Here is a 23,587-nt window from a genome sequence, read left to right on the forward strand (position 1 = left end):
ATGAGCCAACATAGAGGGGTTTTCCCGCTTCAAATTTGAGATGGGGGAGGGGCCCAAAAATAGGTTCCCATTAAGGGGGACTAGGGCACCATGCCCTAGTCCTGCCCTAATTTGGGGCAGGGTCAAGGTGGCAGTTGGGTGCATCATTAAGCTTAATGAAGTTTTTAATATGTGTGAGCATAATCAGGTCTCTGATCAGACCGAGGGGGGCAAACACTAAGGTTAAGACCCAAATACGGTCAAAAATTGCAAGGGGTGCAATTTTAGGATGCTACATTTAGCCCCCACTTTAGCGAGAGTATTAGCTTATGCAAATACTTGCAGTAAAGTACAAGGAATTCATATTGAAAGACTTCCACCACGTCAAAGAGGTAAGATACACCAAGCCCCCAGTGGACTTTAGGATCTTATGACTTCAATGATAAGGTAAAAGGGAAGATCACGAGAGATAAAGAGAGAACTGTGATTACAACTAGTAAGGTTCTCTTACTATGAGTCATGAAAAGAAAAAGCACCAAAAATTACAAAGAAAAGACTAAGTTCACTAAGTAACTTTAAGTATCAAGAGAGAGAATCATGAGAGGAGTGCATGCCCCCACGTTAAAGCGATTGCACATGCCTTTCTAGGAACAATTTCTTTAAGGTAGGATAGAACCAAAAAGACAAGCATGTTATCGCAATAATTTAGCCCCTAAGAGAGGATAAATCAAAGGATAATGAACACAAAGCACAAAACACAAGGTGGTTTCACCTAACTTTTGAGTCAGTATGCTTTTTATGATAACTCATGTATATCATGCAAGTATGTGTGTGTGTGTGTGTGTGTGTGTGCATATAATTGTCCTCATCTGCCAAAGAAAGGAAACGACCATGGAAGAAGGGAACACATATCTCTTTTGAGTCAATCATGGCAAAGACCAAAAGAGATCTCAACACTTTGCATCATCCTCAAGTAGACAACACTAGGGACAAAAAATAGAAGAATGTCACAAATAAGCAAGAGAGGAGAGAGAAAGAGAATACATGATGCTAATGAAGCTAATCAAGCACATCATCCTCCCCTCGATCTTGGTGATCATTATTTCAGAAAGGTGGACAATACGCAAAAGGAGCCACATTGAGCACAGTAGATGAAGCTATCATAAGTTCCAAAGAAGGACCATGCTCTAATGATGAGTCACTTTGTTCGTTACTAGGAGAGAGGATTAATGCTTTTGAAAATTTTGTAGATAAATCATTGTCAATATCAACATATTCATATTCATCATCAGAAATATTATGATCAACATTTTCATCATTAACAACATTTTCACCTATTTATTCATCAAGATTAGTAAGAATAGGATCTCTAATAGGAATATAACTTGAACCGTCATTTGTTTTAATAATTTTGCATCTTGGAGAATTAGGTTGAACATCTTGTTTAGGAGAAAATGGAATCATGTCAATGATTGGTGTTTTAGGAGAAGAAATGGTTTGGGAAACAACTTCACAAGCTCTAGCACGACATCTCCGCTAGTGTTCTCTCTCACAAATGTTCCGTCTAGTTTTGGTTGAAGGTTTAGCTTCATCAGGTATAGGCTTCATTTCTTCTTTTAGGGAAGGATGAATGGCTTGAGGTCTTTTAGGTTGGACAATAGGAGAGGCTGGTAGTTTCTCTTTATAAGATGAAGAAGGAGGAACCGCACCATATAATGGAGGAATGGGAGGTGTAGGAAGGAGACTGGGTCCATCATGAGGAGGAGGGATAGGTGTATGCTTAGGAGGAATAGATTGATGCTTAGGAGGAAGATTTTTTCTACCTTTGGGAGGAAGAGTGGACTCATCCATAAGAGAAGGAATAAATTCTTCCTTAGGAAGAAGAATATCACTTTCCTTAGGAGAAAGGATACTCTTCTCTTTAGGAGAAGGAATAGGTGCCTCTTCGGGAAGAAGATTATTTCTTTCCTTAGGAGGAAGAATAATCTTGTCCTCAAGAAGGGGTATATGATTGTCAAGAGGAAGGCTAAGTGTTGGATTTCTAGGTTTACTCAATGACAAAATCATCTCATTTTTCCAATTTTGATATGATCTAAAGAGAGCATCACTTCTAGGTTGAAGAGGTTGGAATTGTTCGGACCAAAAATAATCAAGACAATTGTCTCCATTTCTCACTACAGGTTGATACATGTTATGACTGACATGATTTTACCATTATGATGAAATTTCAAACACTTATGAATAGTAGAAGTGATCGCTTTCATGGAAGAGAGCCAAGGATGTGCCAACTTCACACAAAATTGATCAGATGTAGGAATGATAGCAAATTGAACATCTAAGCATTTAGTGTTGACATCAATAGGAAATGTGATAGAACCAATAGAAGGAAAAGAAAAGCCATCAAAGACTCTAACTACCACATCAGTATCATCATATATCACTTGATGCAATTGCAAAGTATAAAGAAATTCTTCAGTTATCACATTAACCATGCAAGCAGGATCAATAAGCACCCTTCTAGTAGGTATACCTTTGATTTTTGCACTTATGTATAATGGGCCATTGGGTGCTTTAATGGTCTCACTAGGATCAAATTTGATGCACAAGTCCTTAGGAGGTTCTTGTTGATCTACAAGGTTCACCACATTGCTAGATTCAAGGCCAACATCATCAAGAGAGAAAGCAAGATGATTAGTCTCAATCACATTAGTGGAATGACCAGTTGATTGTTGTTGTTGTTGTTGTCATTGAATTTGAAAAATCCTTTGTTTGGTTTGAACTTCACAAATGGTTGTTGAGCACTATCACCCTTATCACTCGGATCCATGGAAGAAGACTTCTCCAATTGACTCATAGTCAGCTGATAATTGTGAAGTACGCACACAACTGCGGAAAGGAAGTAAATTGATTTGAGAGAAGTTTATCCCTAATATTGTTTTGTAAATTAGCAATAAAAATATTTTGAATATATTGGTTAGGCATAGGAAAAGAAATCTGAGAATACAAATGCTTATATCTACCAATAAAATTAGTCACTTTTTCTTTAACACCTTGTTTACAATGCATTAAATCAATCAAAGTAACTTTAGGACCAATGTTATTGTGAAATTGTTGAATAAAAGCATTAGCCAATTGTTGAAAAAAAGTAATAGAATAAGGAGGCAAAAAACAATACCATTTTAAAGCTTTATCCCTTAATGTTATAGTAAGCATTTTTGCTAACAATCTTTGATCATGAGAAAAGTCACTACACAAAGTTTGGAATGTTTTAACATGAGTTAAAGGATCATATTTTCCATTATAAAGTTCCAATTGAGGGACTTCTACATGTTTAGGAGGGACATCTCTAACAATGTCATTGGATAATGGGCTCGCTACATCAAATGTGGGCACATTATACTTAGATTGATTCATAGAAGCTATTTGTTTTTATGAGGAAGAGATTGTTTGGGCTAGATTATTGATTTTAGCTTTGGTAGAAGGATTGAAATTAGACATGTTGGATTGAGAGGGAGGAGTAACATTGTTGAATGAAGAGATTGAGAATAAGGATGTGGAACACTATGATAAGTAGGTAATGGAGAAGGTTGGGTAGCACATAGAAGACTCATACAAGGAATGAAGGAATTGTGATTGAAGGAGTTTCCCCCTTGACTAACATTTATAGGTGGTGAGTGTGATTGGGTAATAAGAGGAACACTCATGGTAGGAGGAATGAAAGAAGAGGTATTTCCCCCATGACTAACATTTGTAGGTATGACATTTTGTGTAGAGGTAGCCATCATGTTTTATTTGAAGGTAGGAACACTAGTCATAGGAGTTGTCAAAGGAATTGAATGATTAACATGACTAGGAGGTTGTGCATAACCTAGGTTTTCAGCACAACTCTTCATAGGCATGATGTTAGAATCAATAATATGAGAAATACCACACAAGATATATGTGAGATTTGCCAAGATCTAGAGGCAATGGAAAGCACAAATAAGAGAGACAAAATAGATGATAGGAATAAACTGTATTCTATCAAGATGCAAAATATGATCAATTGGATCATAACAAGATGTTCAATGATTGCTCATACAAACAATGTAGATGAGCCTGCTTATATACTAGGAAAGGCTATATGGATATGTGAGCACACAAACTTGACATGTGGCTCAATAAGAAACAAGGGTAGGTAGGAAATAGGTGTGGGTAGGTAGGAGAAACAATAAAATATTTCACATGAGGTGGATTGTAACAACAAGATAAGACCACAAAGGTGGAAATTCTCCTACATGCAATCCCAATGTGGCACAAACACCCGAGTGTCTCATACCCAAACTACTATGAAATGCATGCACCTAAGTGAACTTAAGTAAGTGTAATAATATCCATGATGAATAATTATTTACAGCAACACCGCCCCTTAAGTGCAACTTAGGGGAATGCACTAAAGTCTACAATGCAACTAAGCAATGCAAGATGGGTCCCGACTACTAGGCCATGTTAGGTACCCATGTACAAATGAAAATGCAATCTCCCATAAATGGAGAAAGAGAGAAAAAACCAATGGGAAAAAACCCTCCACCAAAAGAGAGATGATGAAAGCACACAATGCTCTCAATGATGAATGAGAAGAACAAAAACATGTCCCCCCATAAGAGAGAAGAAGAGACCATGAAGCCCCCCTTCAATGTCGAATCTCCTGCAAAGATGGTCCAATGATGTTGACCAAAATACCTCCCCATAAGGAAGAAAGAGAGCCAATGTTGCACCAATAATGTCAAAGTGTGACAAAATCAGGTACCAAGTTGATGAAGATGAATCACTCGTTGCAACAAAATGAAGATCGGGCATGGAGACAACCTACTTTGAGCATCATCTGGATACTCGTAAATGGCAGAAATACTGGTACAATCCAAGTCTCACGGGAGCCATGCACAAATGTGTACAATCTAAGTCTTAACTGGAGCCATGCACCAAGTCTCACAAGATATTCGTAATCTACGTGTACAAGAGGATTACATCAAATAGTCAACAAAAAACAAGATACAAAGAGGTGTGACACTTTATAATAGTGCAAGTACAATATTGCTCATGCAAGAGCATACAACATGATAGTGCAAATCTGGAAACATGAAAATGATGCCACCAAGAAGCCCTATAGAATACTGTAGAAAAAAAGATGCCTCTAATTGGGATGTGGCCAAGAGATATAAAGGAGCAAATCAACACCCCCCCCCCTAACTGTCGGTTGGAAGCACTGCAAGACAAGTATGAAGTGACAAGAAAAAAAGTGTTCCCAAGTTTGCTTTTTTTCATGATATCTGTGTTTTTAAAAGATTTAAAAACCCATTAAAAACAATTTATTAAATGCCCATAAAAAAACTTTATTAAAAAATAAAGAAAAAAAATTAAAAAAGGCAAGTCATTTTTTTTTTAAATTGAAAAAAAAAACTTTAATAAAAAGTTATTAAAGACAAAAAAAACTTTAAAAAGTTTTTTTTTTTTTTATTAAAAAAACTTATTTAAAAAAATAAGAAAAATTAACCTTTTTTTATTTATTAAAAAAATTTAATTTTTTTTTAAAAAGCTCATAAATTGGACCCCTATGGGGACCACCACAGGTGGCCTGTGAACCCTGCAGGTACACCTGCGGGCCCATACAGCCTACAGGCAATAAAAGACCCCTCCCCAAAAATTTTAAACAAAAAAAAATGCACCCCCCCTTAATTAAAATTTAATTTTTTTATTTTATTTTAAAAAAATTTCAGACCAGTACCTGCAAGTCTGTACGGCGAGTCAGGAGGGGAAATGTTTTCAACTCGGGGTAACAGAGGCCAATTTCAACGAATTGACAGTCGATCTTGGGGCTTTTGGGCCTTCTGAGTGCAATGGCAATGACGGATTTGGCCAAAAATGCTCCAAAATTGCATATCGCTGTCGGGATAAGTCACCACCCTCCACCTTCAAATGGCTTTAGATTTGGCCTCGGATGTCGGATTTGGACAAAATAAAAGGCAATTCTTAATTGCTCAAACCTCCTCAATCCAATGGCGACCTCAGATCTGACCCAACAAGCTCCAATAATAACCTGCAATAGAAAGCTCCAAAATGCAAAACCCCAAATTTCTCTCAATTAGCAAACCAATGACACTCTAATGGCTCTGATACCATGTGAGATTTACCAAGATCTAGAGGCAATGGAAAGAACAAATAAGAGAGACAAAATAGATGATAGGAATAAACTGTATTCTATCAAGATGCAAAATACGATCAATTGGATCATCACAAGATGTTCAATGATTGCTCGTACAAACAATGCAGATGAGCCTGCTTATATAGGCAAGGCTATATGAATATGTGAGCATACAAACATGACATGTGGCTCAATAAGAAACAAGGGTAGGTAGGAAATAGGTGTGGGTAGGTAGGAGAAACAATGAAATATTCCACATGAGGTAGATTGTAACAACAAGATAAGACCACAAAAGGTGGAAATTCTCCTCTACACACTATCCTAATGTGGCACAAATACCCAACACTAATACATTTGGGATCAAATTTCGACGGAGGTTTCTGATGGATAAGGAGCATTGTGTGAAAATTTGATTTTTTTTAAAAAAATGCCCGTGTTCATCAGAATTCCGACGACCTCGAGCATTTTATTAAAAAAAAAAACATAACGCATTTTCATTTTGAAAGCAAATCTTGCCTCCCCGCTGGAGCGATCTCTGCACAAGCAAGGTAAGAACTCTTTGTTTTTCAATTTCTTTCTTAACTAATTTTTTCGCAATTTCATTTTCTTTCTTTCCCAGTGTATTGTTGTGTCTGCTTCCACCCGACATTACCTGTCCTCACCCCTAGATGGCCGATCAAGGAGTAATGTGGTTGGGATGGATTGACCCACACCGACTAGTATAGTTGACAGTAGGGAGGGCTTCTGTTCTCGCTCACGGGGTTTCCAGCTACATCCGAAGGGGCTTCTGTTCTTGCTCACGGGGTTTCAATGAGAAAGAAAGCAGTTAACCCCGATGGAGCACCCTCGGTTCGAGTCCAATAAAATCCCCTCCCCTAATTAACGAGGTCGAAGCCTACCTTCATTTCACATGGGAAGAGGAGGATGGTAAAAGTAGTATAATGAATAATCCTTGCCCTCCCGATAGAGTAGGATAAGCAATAGCCAGGAGTTGTCTTGTCCTTTTGATAACTCTCATAAAAAACCCCCTTCGATTATGCTTTGATGCTTGGACTTCTATGAAGAATAGGTCGTTGAATTCTGGGTGTATGGGTGTTTGGGTTGTGGATGTTGAGGCCAGATATCGGGCTCGTTTGATGGTGGAGTGGATTTGGGATTGGAATTGGTTGTTGTGGGGATTGTGTGTGGTGTTTGAGTTGGGTCTACGCCTCAGAGTTAGGGTGAGGGCCGAGGAGGGAGGAGAGGATGTGTATGCGAGGGGAATGAGGGAGATTAGTAGTATGAGGTTTAGGGTAGAGATTTGTTGAAATTGGAGAGCTCGAATAGATTTTAGATTGATCATGCTTAGATTTGTTGAAATTGGAGAGCTTGAATAGATTTTCTCTATTTCAAGTTTATGGATCCAAAGATATTTAAATGAATAATGTATGCATGGACAAACATGTCTCTTATATGAGACATGATTGTATATGACAAATTATTTAGGGTGTGTGATTAAAAGTAGTTTACATTTGTTAACGCTCTCCCATAAACTTTATTTTATTACACAACTTAACTAGATGATGGATGCCATCTATGAAAAATAGTTTTATTAGATTCCCATTTATAAATGGAGAACATTTAAGAAAAAAAACCTTCTCCAAATTATACAAGCGTAATCTTGTTTTAACACCCTTGATTATGTGTTTTCATATCTTTCCTTTTAGAACATTGTCTTTCAAAATGACCAAAATAATTATAATACTATAAAGCCTTTCTTTTTCTTTGCTCATCAATTATTCATAAAAATATGTCTTTCATAGTTTCATCAATAAAGGACATGATATTTGACAAGAGAAAAGTACTTTTCATCCAATGATGGCTTTCTTCAAAGTTGTCACCACCAATCAACTTTGTAGTGATAACAATCAATATACTATTCACCATTTGGAATGATTAGTGTAATAAAAAATCATAGATTTAACAATAATATTTATGATCAATGCTACAAGTTTTTAGATTTAACAATGATCCCTACAACCAACACAATATTTTTTTAGATTTACCACCAATCTATGCGATCGAGCTACAATTTTTTTGGAGTTAGCAACACTCTTTACAGTCAATGCTACAACTTTTTATATTTATCAATGATCTCTTTGATTAATATTATCTATTTCACATATATAATTACTTCAACTACAAATTTCATGCCTCCACATGGATATAATTCAAATGGCCCTTATAATGGTAAAAATATTATAAATTAAATTTTATAATTTTTAGTAGAATATCCACCCTTGCATGCTTTTGATGCTATAATAGACTTCACTTGTACAAAGAAAGAAGAAAATACAATAGAATGAATGGAGACAAGGATGACTAATATGGCCAAACAGTAAAACTAAAAGGTGTAGACAACATGTTGTTTTCTCTAAATAATATATATTGCAATTAATTTTTTAATTAAACCTTCATAGCTTCTCAAGGTTGATCCTAGGCCAATCATGAATGATTAGTATTGCAAGCTTCCTCATATTACAAAATCTAGATAGTCTTTTGAAATTATAACAACTTTATAGAATTATCAAATGTGATCATACTAAATTTAGGCTTCCTATTCAAGTTAAAAGGGGGCATTACCTAACTAGTTTGATGATTAGGTCCTATTTATGCCTTATCACTTAAGTTTACTTAGGTTTCACATGGGATACTTATCACTTTACACGCGATCTTATCTTATCACTTTATTTCTCATTTCATAAGATTAGTACACTTGTCATAATCTTATGATATCTTACTCCTCATCTTGGCCTATATAACCAAGGGGTTTCCTTTGTAATCTCATTTTTATTTGCATTCATTGATAAAATATAGCTTATTCTTGTCTGTGAGTGTAGTCATCTAAGGATAGGAAAAATTCACCATTTGCATAAGAAAAATGGATAAGATAAATGATTTATGTGAAATAGATTCACCTAAGAGAAAGTAAATTCACATAAGGACAGGTGGATTTTCCTAAAGATGAAGGGATAAGACTTAACAAAAAGAGGACTTAGGATGATGACAAGGAGGATTCATTTAAGGATATGGCATATTCACCTAAGGGATAGTGTATTCTCCCAAGAATATGGAAAAGTTATTGATTGGTGGAATGACATACTAGATCAAGGAATGATACAAGGGTAGATTCACCTAAATATAGGGTAAATTCAGCTAAAAAGGTACCCATGAGATTGTGGTATTGAGTACCTATCTATGGATGGTGTATTTGGATACAAGTATGATGAAACCATGCTTGTGTATGATGAAACAAAGTCCAAATCTCTATTATAGGTCCAACATAATCTCTATTATTTGAGACACCATTTTATTAGCATATCCAATTAGGGTAATTTATGGGTTTAATTATGGATCATGTTGTCTATTTCCATGCACTATTGAACTTATTTGGATGTATTGTGATTATTTTAATTTTGAAGTTATAAATAAATTATGTTTGTACCTTAGAAAGGGCAACTCCAAGTGATGTTTGGGCAGTTTATTTGAAAACTTATGGTGATTATTGCCCTATGTTATGTAATGGAGTTATTCTTACACTAAGTAATTAACTAGAAAAATGAATTTGTATTGTTGTACAAGTATGATGAAACCATGCTTGTGTGTTTACATGTTTGTGCATCCTATTGAGAACCAACCTCGCTGTTGAGGAACTCAATAAATGTGATGTTAAGTAGAAGAATGGAAAACTCAAGAAGCTATGGTGACATATTGTGGCTTTAGTAGGGATTATCTCTATTGACCACACCTTTCAAAGATAGTATCCCCTAGTTCTCCTCATAGAATGGACCATTGGATGGCTCATAGTGGTATCCTATCCTACATTTATCTTGATGGCATTGCTGATAGTTGGTATGTGGTTCTTGGTACGGGTTTCCTCTTACCCTATTATCTTATTTATATCTTTGTTCCAACATGTGGAGATTGATTTTTGTCATGCTATGATGATTTTCATGTTTGCATGTGTTTTAACATTATGCAAATAGATATGATGTCACACCATACTTATGTTTTGTGTCGTGCCCAAACTTTAGGGCACAAAAACGGAACAACAAAATTTTTTTTTGACGTCATGAACTCGCTATAAATCCTAATATTAAAGTTTTGTCTTATCTATGATGTAACTATATTTACTTCCAAGGTTGGAGAAATTAACCAACTTGAGCGAGCGACTTGTTGGGAGGGGATTAATTAGCCTCAAGGATTTAGTCAGCTAGCTCAATCACCTAAGACAAGCTGTCGCTAATTAAATCAAGGGATATTTGATTATCTTAAGGTATTATATCGTTCCCAATCCATATAAGGATAATGCTATTAATTAATTGATGCACATGCGAAATCATTATATACATCCAACTGATGAGGGTTCGAATTTCTACAATGTCATTTGCCCACTAAAATTCCGACAATAAACTAGGGCCAATTCTAATCTCCCCTAAATCCCCTGATTTTGTCGATTAATTTTCAATCCGACCAAAAGTCGGTCTCAAGGGCTTAAGGTTCATAAATTTACAAATTCCTCCTTTTTAAATTTTCCTTACGTCCAATTACATGGGGGGGGGGGTAAGTCCATTGATTAATTAAATATATTGCTGGATTAAACGTGTAGTTTTTCCAACTATAATAGTCCTTTATTATTAACCCCCTTGAATTAATTGAAATTTAAATTTCTAAGGAATTGGGAACTTATAATCGTTCAATTATTAAATTAACCCCATATTTATATATATTAAAATCAGAAGTCTAAAATCCCATAATAATTCAATTATTAAAATCAGGGTTTAAATTTCCACGATATTTCCATTATAAACTTAACCCCAAATTATATACTAAAATCTAACTTTAAAATTTCAATTTAAATTCCTTATATATATATAAAATCACAGTATAAATTCTTATTTACTAACCCTCATTATAAATTAAAGATCAAATTATAATACACCAATCTAAATCTCCCAAAATATATATATATATATATATATATATATATATATTATTATTAAAATGCTAACCCTAACCCGAAATTGGGTTAGGGTTGCATTTTTTATATATATTACTCTTATTTTATTTTATTCATCATTTCATACCCTAACCCGAAATGGGTTAGGGTTTATTAAACCCCTTTATTTTATTGTTTGTCCCCCTTTGTTGTTTTTGGTTTGGAGATCGCAGGTACGGCGGAGCTAGGGCACGGCGGAGGGTTTCGTAGAGGGGGAAATGAGGGGAGGAGGCGGCGCGGGGCTCTCCCGGTCGCCACTGTGTTTATACACAGTGACGGCAGTGCCGTCCACTGTGTATAAGCACAGTGGCGGCCGCAGACCGTCCACTGTGCTTACACACAGTGGCGGCACCCTCTGTGTCGTCCACTGTGGGTAAGCACAGTGGCGCGGCCTGAGCACCGCCCACTGTGTTTACACATAGTGGCTCGGCCTTGCCGTGCCGTCCACTGTGGGTAAACACAGTGGCGCGGCCCGAGAGCCGTCCACTGTGTTTACACACAGTGGTTCGGCCAACATTGTTATTACAAGATTTTTTTGTTATTCACTTAAATATATTCGTGGGTTGATAAAAACATGTTATAAGATGTGGTTTTCTTGAATATATCAAATATATATATTGTATATTATATATATATATATATATATATATATATAATATGCACAGTATCATTTATGAATGCGAAAATATTTTCTTCTACAGGCATTCGTAGGATTTTTTTTTTTTGATGCAGAATATATATATACATACATACATACATACATATATATATATATATATATATATATATATATATATATATATATATATATATATATATATTAAGAAGTCTATTCTGCCATTCTTTTATATGTTTGTAACAGAGATGCACAAGATTCAGAATGTATCTTCTATTTTGTTGTTACAGGGCATGCACTTGCAGGAAACTTATATACATGTATTCTATATATATATATAGGTATATATTTTCAATATATATACTTCTATATATATAGAAATATATATATGACCAAATGTTGAAGTAATAGGGTTAAAAACCCTTATATTGATCTGGGGTTTTAACCATTTACATTCTATTTTTAGTTTTCTAACAGCATTAGATTAGGTCTGTTTTCTTCTTCCTTTTACTTAACTCTCCATAGAAATAAAACGATTCTGGTTCTCCTTTCTTTCTAACAGACCTAAAATAACGGGATTTAAAACTATGCAAGTAAATAGTGAGAAATAAAACAATACTAGTTCTCTCTCCCTTTTTTTTTTAAAACAGTCATAAACAGAATTTAGATTATGCAAGAAAATAATAACCCTACTGCATTTCTTTTTTTTTTTTTTCTTTTCCTTACTAATGCAGTAAATAAACTAGTGAATAGTAAAGAAGGAATTCTAGTGCAATTTCTTTTTTTTTTCTGTTTCTTTCCTTTAATATTGCAGTAAATAACATGTTACAAACCAGATTTAAATGTAGACTACAACAAACACAATAGTCATCAAATATAATAAAAGTCACATTTACATTGTTTTTCCAGAATGATAGTTACAATAACCCAAATATGAAAATGGGTAGATAATCTAACCGTCCCCTTTTTTTTCTCTAATCTTTTACACAGAAAATAATAATTACATTTATTTAAACAGAAACAGAATCATTTTAAGCCCTATATTTACATATGCACTTTCTCTTTTTTTTTCTTTTACATTTCTTTCTTCTTTTCTGCATTTAAATAAAAATCTGAAATCTGAAATAGAAGTCTGCAACACAAAATCTGCAACTCCTAGTCTTTTCCCCAAGCCACCTGCAAGTAAAGTTCTAGGACTGTGACCATGGGATGCTCACCTCCCAGCCTAGGCTTACCAGAAGCCACCCCCGAGCTAGGAGAATCAAGACCTAGACGGGTTACAACCAAGCAATACAACATAGCAATAGAGCAAACACACAACACATACACTTTCCCATCCCAAGCTACACTATCACCACATTTGTGGAGATCAATCTATGGGTGGAAGTGGACCAAGTACCGTTGGGGAGACTGCAGCCAAAAATATAACACAAGCCACCTCATGGCAACACAAAATACCCAACAGAATTCATCTCACACACCTTATGCCCCCCAAAGGCTCAAAGCCATTTCTCTCCCCTTATGACCCCCAAATGCATACACAAGGCTATGCAGCAAGGGTCACAAAGGACACCCTTGAGATCACTCTCCTTAAGGAGAGCCTCTCACCCAAGGCTGTCATGCTTCTTCCACCCCAAGATCATCCTACTCTCCCAAGAGTAGAAGATCTTGGACACTCCCAAAACAAGAACACAAAACAGAAAAACATAGAAATGAAACTACACATTATTTTCTTCAACAACAATTTACATACACACTTTCTTTACAAGCATTTCTTTCCTTCAACAAAACAACATAACTAACATAGACAACAAAACCAAGAGGAGATAACAACCAACCTTATTCTGCCAATAGGTATGCTAAACTTAGTTGGAGATGAGCTGCCCAATCCACACAACTTTCTGCAATCCTTGGCCACCAAAATTCCTCTAAATTTTCTAAAACTGGTTTTTTTTTCTTTTCAAATTTTTCCAAAAATCTCCAAAAGTGGAGAGTGGGTGATTAGCTCACTAAGCTTTCATTCTTAGCCTAAAAGGGCCTCTCTCACTCCTTCCAACCTCTTGGATAGAGTGAGTGATCTCCCATTGGGTTGGTCTTCCCTAGGTCTTACACACTCCCTAACCTAGGTGCCTAGAGAAGGGAAATGGAATGGGGAAGAGGGATTACTATCTCCAAGAAGGTTATCCTACCAAGGATGGCACTCCTATAGATGGAATTCGTCCATCTTGGGAAAACCACTTTTTTGGGTGGTTAAACAAGTCCTAAGGGAAAGACACATGGCCAATTTTGGCCTTCACCCATAGGTACCCCATGAGGCCTAATAGAAAAGCTCTAAAATTGACTCTAGGAGTTGATTTGACCTTCAGAAAGTCCACCTGAAGTTAACCTACGGGTCAACTCTGAGTTGACCTTCCTTGTGGCTCTCTAACCTAGATTTCTTGGTTCCTTCAAGGATAATTAGGGGATATAACCATTAACAAAAATAAAACTTTCCAAAAAGGTGACATGACAATTGCCAACACAACATACTACATAGGTGTCAAGTGACACTACAAAATAATTCCACATCACAATAACCACATGGCAATTGTCCCTTAAACAATTTAATCAATCAAATAAATACAAATTACACTCATGCAACATTTTACATTTACGAATAAAATACAGTACATACGGGGTGTTGTCTCTCCAAATAGACAACCCCTAGTTTTACTAACGCACATTGGCCTAGGCTTGATTCTCCCTAATATTTCCATGGTCACATGGATATTTTCCTGCACATCTCAATTTAAACATTAGTACTTCCCAAATAGCCTCATATAATATATAAAATCACATAATCAGAATACAATACATTCATTCTACAAAGACTTGACATTATGAAATATAATTTGTCACAATTCAAAGCAATTTCCTCATAATCCTCAAAATTTGATCCATCTACAATATATGCAAACATTTTCCAAACAGTATATCAAATCCTGAAATTCAGATAATAACCTGCATCATCACAACATTACCCTAATCTAGAATCATATAATATTCTATAATCCACAAGGCATAGAAATGAAGCATCCACATATATCAATGTTACCAAAATCGCGGAATCATGAAAAGTTCTATATCCATAGTGTGTCCAAATTAGTATCCAAAATAGTTCCAAAATGAAAATAACTGAAGAGATAGGATGGGTTGGGGTAGGGCCTCACATTTTGATATAGTGTAAGTGATGGTTACATGTTGTTGATGGTAGCGATTTGGGTTCAAAGACACAATTCCACACACACACACAAATATTTGAAGATGTATTTTATATTATTCCTTCTTAGTGGCGATTAGTGTTGCAAGATTTGCACACATGTAGAGAGGAACTCATGTTAGATACAATAGGCTGTGTTTGATAACATATGGATGTGCCTCGTGATGTATACATATAGCTTTGGTGTGTGACATGCATGCACATTTTTCCATAAGAAACATTGCTATGTGGCATGTGCCCTATGCATGTCTTCTTTGTGAGGCACGTTGCTATGTGCAGTGTGGCCCTAGGTGTGTCTTCTCTATGAGGTGTATTGCCATGATATGTTAGGATTTGTAGTGTGCAGGCCACAAATGCATGCATGAGGGACTATTATTATAGTCATGTTTTTGGGGCATGTAGCCTAGGCATGTCTTCTCCATTAGGTACATGGCCATGCCATGTGAGAGTTTTTGTGTTCATGCCACAAATGCACACATGAGGGACTATTATTGGAGTCATGATGAATCTTCACTCTATTTAGCCACAATTTCTAGTCGTATAGTTATGTAATGTGCACTTTTAAGGATTGTGAAGTTTCCTTCAATTATTGATGATCTCTCATCTTTGTTGCATGGGCCAACAATTTTATTTTATCTTGTTTGAATTAGTTTAATCACTATTGTGAGTTTTCTCTATTGTGTAGTTATTGTGGCTATGTTTGATTTTCTATTGGAATTGAACACATTTATTTGACCTATTATTGGTACTATTTTTTCTTTCTTTCGATATTTATGATCTTTGGTAGTTTAGTGAAACTCTTGCTATTTTTAAATGTTTCCTTCTTTGTTGTGATGTGAATCCTCACCAAGATCGATGTAGATAACCTTGGATGAGTGTATATAAGGAATCAAACATTGGGAAAATTTGAGGATAGGGGTAAGTGTTTGTTGCATGGGTAGCTATGATCCACTTGTACATTCTTAGTGATTATTGATGGCTATGTCTTGGAGGATAATCCCATTAAACAAACAAGGGGGAAGTCATACATAATCGTTAAATTCACACAATCAACTACATTAAATACGTTCTCTATTAAGTTCAATATTTTAAGATGAAAAAGAAGAGTTAAATGGTTTTGGTTCGATTTGCAATTTTTGTAAAGCTTTTGCACTGAAGTTTCCATAGCCTGATTTTTTTGCCTGTGAAGAAAGACCATGTCAGATAATATCAGCGAAGAACAAAATAAGGAGACAATTGCTAGATTATGGTCTAACTTGAAAAGAAAAGGTGATGGGAAATGTTACAAAATTTGTAAGGGCTTAAAGACTAGAAGACTTCTAATCAAACAACTAAGAAACATTGTAGGCAGCATGGTCACATTAAAGGGGGACATGATTATCATCCATTGGTAAGTTGTTCATTATATCATTTTAACAATTTATATACATAAGAAATCACTTGATAATGAGATCATGATCATGGTTTATTTATGTTGATCATTTTTATATAGGTCGAGAACCCCAGGGCACATGATATGGACCAACACAACCCGAAGAATATGGTTTTCAAAGTGGAGGAACATGGAGGTGTGAATATCGAAGCTGAAGATAATAATCCCATGGAAGATGACAATCATGCACCAGAAAACATAATTGAAGATGATGGTACAAATACATTGATCCATGACACATTTAGTACTGGCACAATTGATCATGATGATCAGGATGACCTTGATGTTCATGATTTACCTCTTCTTGAGAAGGAATATGAGCCCCTTTACAAAGGCTCCCAAACAACTCTTCTCTTTGTTGTATTGTTGTTGGTGATCTTGAAGGTTATGAATGGTTTATCCAACATAACAATCTCACGTATGTTAAGGTGTGTCATACATGTCATTACAGTTAATAAATGGTGAATCATGTACCATTAATATTCTTTATATTAACACCTCAAACTTCTTTTTTTTGTTGTAGATTGATAGGTGAGTTTTTCTTACCACCATCAAATATTCTACCTAGCTCATACCGAGAATTATCTGCCATTATGAAAGATATTGGAATGGAGTATCAAACAATAGATGCTTGTCCCAATGATCATATTATATATCATAAACAACATGAATTTGGAACAGAATGCCCTGAATGTCATATCAGTAGATATCGAATAGATCAAATAACAAAAAAGGTGCCTCGCAAGGTTCTTCATTATATTCCCATTATTCCACGTATGCAACGATTATTCAGGTGCACTAGCTTGGCACAATTTATGGATTACCATTCACGCAATAGAAGTCGAGATGACATTATTCGAATGCTTGCGGATGGTTCAACATTTATGGATATAGAGGAAAAGTGGCCACACTTTAAAGAAGAACTTCGTAATCTCACGTTTTCATTGGTAGCAGACGGTGTCAATCCATTTGGAAAGTTGAGATCTGTTTACTCAGTGTGGCCTATTTTTGTTATCAACAATAATATTCCTCCATGGATGTCAATAAAGAGGGAGCACATAATGTTGGCAATGATTGTTCAAGGTATTTTATCATTTAATAGTCATCTACATTTAATTATAAATATTGCAATAAAATGGTCATAATAATTATGTAATGTTTTTGTTCATTCCACTAGGCAAGTACCAAGTTAAAGATATGAATGTATATATTGAGCCTCTTATCGATGAGTTGCTAGAGTTATGGAATGGTGTGACCATGTATGACATCTCTAGACCAATAGGACAAAGACAATTTCAACACCATGCAATGCTTGTATGGACAATACATGACGCCCCAGGGCTAACACATTTTTGTGGTACATTATAGTGTTCAAGTTGCGCATGATAATTATAATTATAAAAATTAACAGATTTAATAGAATTATACATTATCTTGTAGGTCTTCAAACAAAGGGAAAATTTGCATGTCCAGTTTGTGGTCCAAAGATGAAATCCCATCATTCAAAAAGTTTAGGAAAGTAGGTGTTTGATGAGTATAGGCACTTCCTTCACAAAAATCATAAGTACCGAAATACTGAAAAACATCTTTTCAATGGGAAAGAAGAGACTACATCAAAGCCACAAAGAATGACTCCTCACTTATGGAAGTTGGAATATAATAGAATTAATCATCAAGGTAATGTCATTCCATCTAATGGTTTATGTTTGGAATTTGAATTTTTCTATCGTGTTTTGTTTATTGATGATGTAATTGATGATACTGAAGGTCATCAAGGCATGGATGACCACCTTCCAAAGGGACTAAAAAGTTATCCCAGACAATTCAGTAGGTTGCCTTACTACAAGCAGCTACAAATTGTGCATTTGTTTGATACAATGCATATTGGAAAGAATATAACAGAGACATTAAGGAAAATATTGGATGGAAGGCATGACAAAGAAAAAATTGTCAAAATTTGTAGTGACATTGTGGAATCCAATCATGCAATGAAAAATGTCATTTAATCAAATAGCAATGGAGATCAGATTAATATAAGTGCCCTTCCTTGGTTATTAACGGAGCAACAAAGCAATTCTATAAAAGAAGTCATACTAAAAATTTGATTTCCCATAGGATTTGCTACGAACATAAACAATCTCATATCAAAGAAGAGTGAATTTGGGCCAGGGATGAAAACGCATGATTGGCATACCTTCATTAAGGTAATTCACGTTCTTGTGTATTTACTATATATTTGTATACTACGCATGTACTTTTCATTGTATTATGTTAGAAAACAATGAAAAGATCATTTTATAATTGTTGCAGTACGTTCTACCTCTATCTATTCCAGACCACTTCGACAATAATATCAAGAAAGTCATATATGATCTTGGAAAATACATGAGGTAAGTAGTGATGTTTGTTCAATTTGTTGTATAGATATTATATTTGCCATTTTTTTAACTTGTTATGCAATTTATTGTATATTATTTTGTAAAGTCTCATTTTTTTTTTTTTGCGTCTTCAATCTCTTTTAGGTGGTTGTCATCTAAAGAAATCCACAAGGAAGATATAAAATATTGGAAGAGAAAAATCCCTCATCTAATGTGTGAAATGCGAAAGTGTTTACCTTCAACTTTTTTCAATGCACAAGAACACTACCTCATACACCAAGTTGAGGAGATCGAATTGTGTGGACCTGTACACACTAGGTCAATGTGGATGGTTGAGAGGCACTTGAAATTTTTGAAGGCTTTGGTTTGACAAAGAGCACATCCTGAGGGTTCTATGGTGGAGGGATATATGGTATACCAAACTATGGTGTACATTACTGAATATCTTCCTAAGTTTGTAGCAAAAATCCACGTAGATCGCATTTGGGATCCCAACCCCATTAATAAATTCAAAGGGGAGCACTTGATGGGGAAAGGTAGATTGAAGAAAGTGAGAGGTAATTATAAGATGTTATTGTAGTAAATTAATTCTTCATCTTCAAAATAAATCAGTTGTAAGTGGTCTATTAATTATCTGTACAGTTGGTCGGGAGTGGGATGCACTACATTTGTATATTGCAAAAATTCTTGATTGGATGACGGTGTGGATTGAACGATGTCAACATTCTCGTCGCACATTAACATGGGATGGTGTCACTTCATTGGTTAAAGAAGTTCATCGTAATGGAGATTCCAATGTTACACAAAGGGAAATTGATTTAGCATATGGTTTAAGAGATCAATAGGTACGTATAATTTTATTAATCACTCGTATGCTTATCAACTCGTGATGCAATAATTTTAATATGTTAGACATATTGCAGGGCAAACACCACGAGGCTATGTGCTGCAATGGTCATAAATTTTGCATCAAATAGTTGGATGACACGAAGAAAACTTGTGATTCTGGGATAACTGCAGTCTTTGAGGTGACCAATATTTCATCTAGAAATGACATACATCCTCAAGAGTCTCAAAATCGATACTATAGCATTTTGGATGATATACTTGAGTGTGACTTTAATTCCTTCAAATTAGTTTTGTTCGTCGTCAAATAGTATAGGCTACGACTGAATAAAAATGATCCTGATAGAACCATTATCGAACATGATAATGGATTTACAATGGTTAATACAAGGTCGTTTGAACGAGTTGGGGATGAGCCCTATGTTCTTCCAAGTCAATGTGAGCAGGTATTTTACTCGGAGGTTCCACATAAACTGGGTTGGTCATTTGTTGTTAGACATGATCCAAGAGGAAGGCCGATAATGTATAATGTGATGGAAGAAGAAGATACCGAAGAAGTAGAAGATGATATAGATGATAATCATGATTGACAGTTAGTTGATGATGTTCCTGATGGAAATGTACACGAAGAAGAAGTTGATGATGATAATGATGCTGCTGTTGATGATGATGGTGATGGTGATGGTGATGGTAATGGTGACGGTGATGGTGATGATGATGATGATGACGAACACAATAACGATGATGATGACGACGACGTCGACGATGACGATGATGATGATGATGATGATGATGATGATGATGATGATGATGATGATGATGATGATGAGTTGGATGAAGAAGAAGATCAATGACATGAATGAAATGTATGAGATGCGATTATTATATTATCTATTTAATATTGATATCTTGATAGAAATTGATTTGACTTATATGGTTACATAAATAATTCATATGTTTTTAATTCTAATGCCATTACTTAATTAATTCATGATGCACCTCTAGCTATGTGATAGATGGTGATTTAAAATACATATGTGATGGATTACATGCTTATGATGATACATGTGACATTTTTTGAACTTTGTGTTTATTTATGGAATGTGGACTACTTATTAGCTATATGATGGATGGTGATTTATGATATGTATGTGATGGATTACATGTTTATGATGATACATATGTGATTCTTATGATGCTCAATTACATATATGATGATACATATGTGATGCTTATGATGCTTATGATACTACAATATTTATTGTTTATCAAATTACAAATGTAATGGTTATGATGCTCAATTGTTGGTGCAAAAACCTGAACCCCTTTGATGAGGATCCTGCACAGGTATAAGTCAATAAACCTTATAGAAATAATATATTTTTTAAAAATTACAAGAAAAACAAACTTCCTCAGTTTTTCAAACCTCAACATTAGCAACAAATCTAATACAGTTATCAACACTTGAGGCCCCAGTTGGACTTACTCAAATTTTAATCTCAACATCAACTTTATGGCCGACTTCTTCATCAATATTACCCTCATTTGCAAAATATCTCTCTCATTACCAACTAACTCTCTCATTTGATGGTGCACAGGTATCACCAAATAGGTATTTATTAGATGTGTCTTCCTCGAATGAGGGAAATGCAGGAATAGAAGAGGAAAGTGAGACATGTAGTAGATCTCAAATAGGGAGATCAACTAGAGGTCAAACGATTAGAAGAAAATTCAATAAACGCATGGAATTTTTTCTTGCTCAAGGGGGGTCATGTTCTTATGATGATGAGACCAAAGGCGACATTGAGGTGCCCTTGAGGTACAAACATCTACTGAAACAATGTGTACCCAAGGAACTTCCTCCAATAAACACTGATTTTTGTGTTAATGAGAGGATATATCGCATAGCACCTTCAACGTTACATGGTTTGGGCCTATTTCCATGGACAACATAAAGGTTTGTTACAACAAAGTTGCTGAATTGATGAAGTTTGTTGGACCATGTTACAATTATAATGGTTGGATGCAAATTGTTCGATATAAAAAAAGTATGCGTAGGTATGCAATGTCAGCCAATTATATACAACAAAAAGATAATGATCAAAGTAAACGTGTGGCTGTATACATTGATGGAAGGCCAAAAGCAATAGGGAATATTGCAGGTTTAATGAATAGTACATGACGTGGGTCAACTAATAAGCAACCCAATTGCATATTTGAGGAACGTGAGAGAAATTGTGTGTTTGTATGTGTGATAAAATAAATAAGTGTAGGGGAAGAGCTGCTAATCGATTACAATTTGAATCATATAGATACAAACAAAGTTACTATCATGGGGGTGGTACGTACTATATATATACCATTTAAGCCAACTTCCAATTAATGAATCCAATAAACCATTGTATTATTAAGTTTTTTTGCTAAGTCTACTGGTTTCATTTCGCTAACATTTTTATATTTTTTCTTTGTCACAGGGCCACATGGATCCACCACATAGCACAGATAGGGGTGTAGGTCCCGATACTTCTACGGAGCAGGTAAACATCATTGTAATTGTACAAATTAGATAGAAGCAAACTGTTACATTATGATCTTTTCTTGAGTGTTTTGAAGTAATTTTGATAGTGTTAATTATATTCTTGTCATAGACGGATGTTCAAGATAAGGGAAAGGAACCTGCAGTACCTCAGCACCTCCATAGGGATGTGGGGCACTCGATAGTGTTATGCATTGATGACATCACACTTAGCGCAAACCCTATACAATTGGTACAAAAGAATATTAGAAAAATTAGCCAAGAGATTGTTGATTTGGCAACCATAAGCCCTCAGACTGATGAGATAACAGAGAGGGTGCAACTATTATTGTGGATAGTGGAAAACTTGCAAGTAAGCAGTAATGAAAGCTTTAATCATAACAAAAGTTCAGTAATGGTTTATATTTTTTTCTCTTTTATGTCATTAACTAAAATATGTATGTGTTGTTTTTACATAAATTTATAAGGCCTCATCATCCTGGTGGTGATGATCAGGGTATTGTGGGTAGTTCAGGTGATGATAATGTTCTATATATTAAAACCACTCCTTTGGACTTGTGAACTTTCTTTTTTAATGTTTTACATATTTAATGTATTACTCTTCAGGTGCTGACATGGGTCCGAGGTCAACCCCAACTATATTGCCGACTGCAATGTCAGCAACATGTAGCATGCAGAAATCATTTGTTGCACCAGCTCGCGTTGACCCGCCCACTAGTGGTAGATCCCTCTTTTTCTCTCTCTTTCATTATGTGTTTATTACCCTTGAAGTGTTCTTTCTTGGAGGCATTTCATAGTGGATTCATTTATTGTGGCAGGAGATGCACATGAGGATGCGCCAGAAGTGACTACTGGTGATAACATACCATCATTTCCTAGATCTTCCCATATTGCTAGTACGGGAACGTTGCAGGCCACATTGGTGGTGAGCAACGAAGAATTGATTCCCTTGAAGATACAGAAGGTTCTAGGTACTTTAAAATTATTATTATATATAGTCTAATTGTAATTTACTTACTGATCACTCATTTTGGACTAATGATCCCATGTTTTTTTTGCAGGAAATGATATTTTTTATAAAAATCGTAATGACATTACATTGCAGATATTTGGGCCCACCATATGTAAAAGGTGGAACATCATACGTGAACTAACCCTTATCCACTATTTTGATTTCATATCATTGCTAGAATAGTTTTCCTTTTATCCATTTCTTGAACTATATCAAAGGTAGCTTCAATTTCTTATTAAATCTAACAGGTTTATTTTTGCTTTAAAGGTGGAATGACCAAGAAAAAAAGTTAAAAGATGAACTCACAAAC

This window comes from Cryptomeria japonica, chromosome 2 (assembly GCF_030272615.1).
Source record: "Cryptomeria japonica chromosome 2, Sugi_1.0, whole genome shotgun sequence".
Lineage (NCBI taxonomy): Eukaryota > Viridiplantae > Streptophyta > Pinopsida > Cupressales > Cupressaceae > Cryptomeria > Cryptomeria japonica.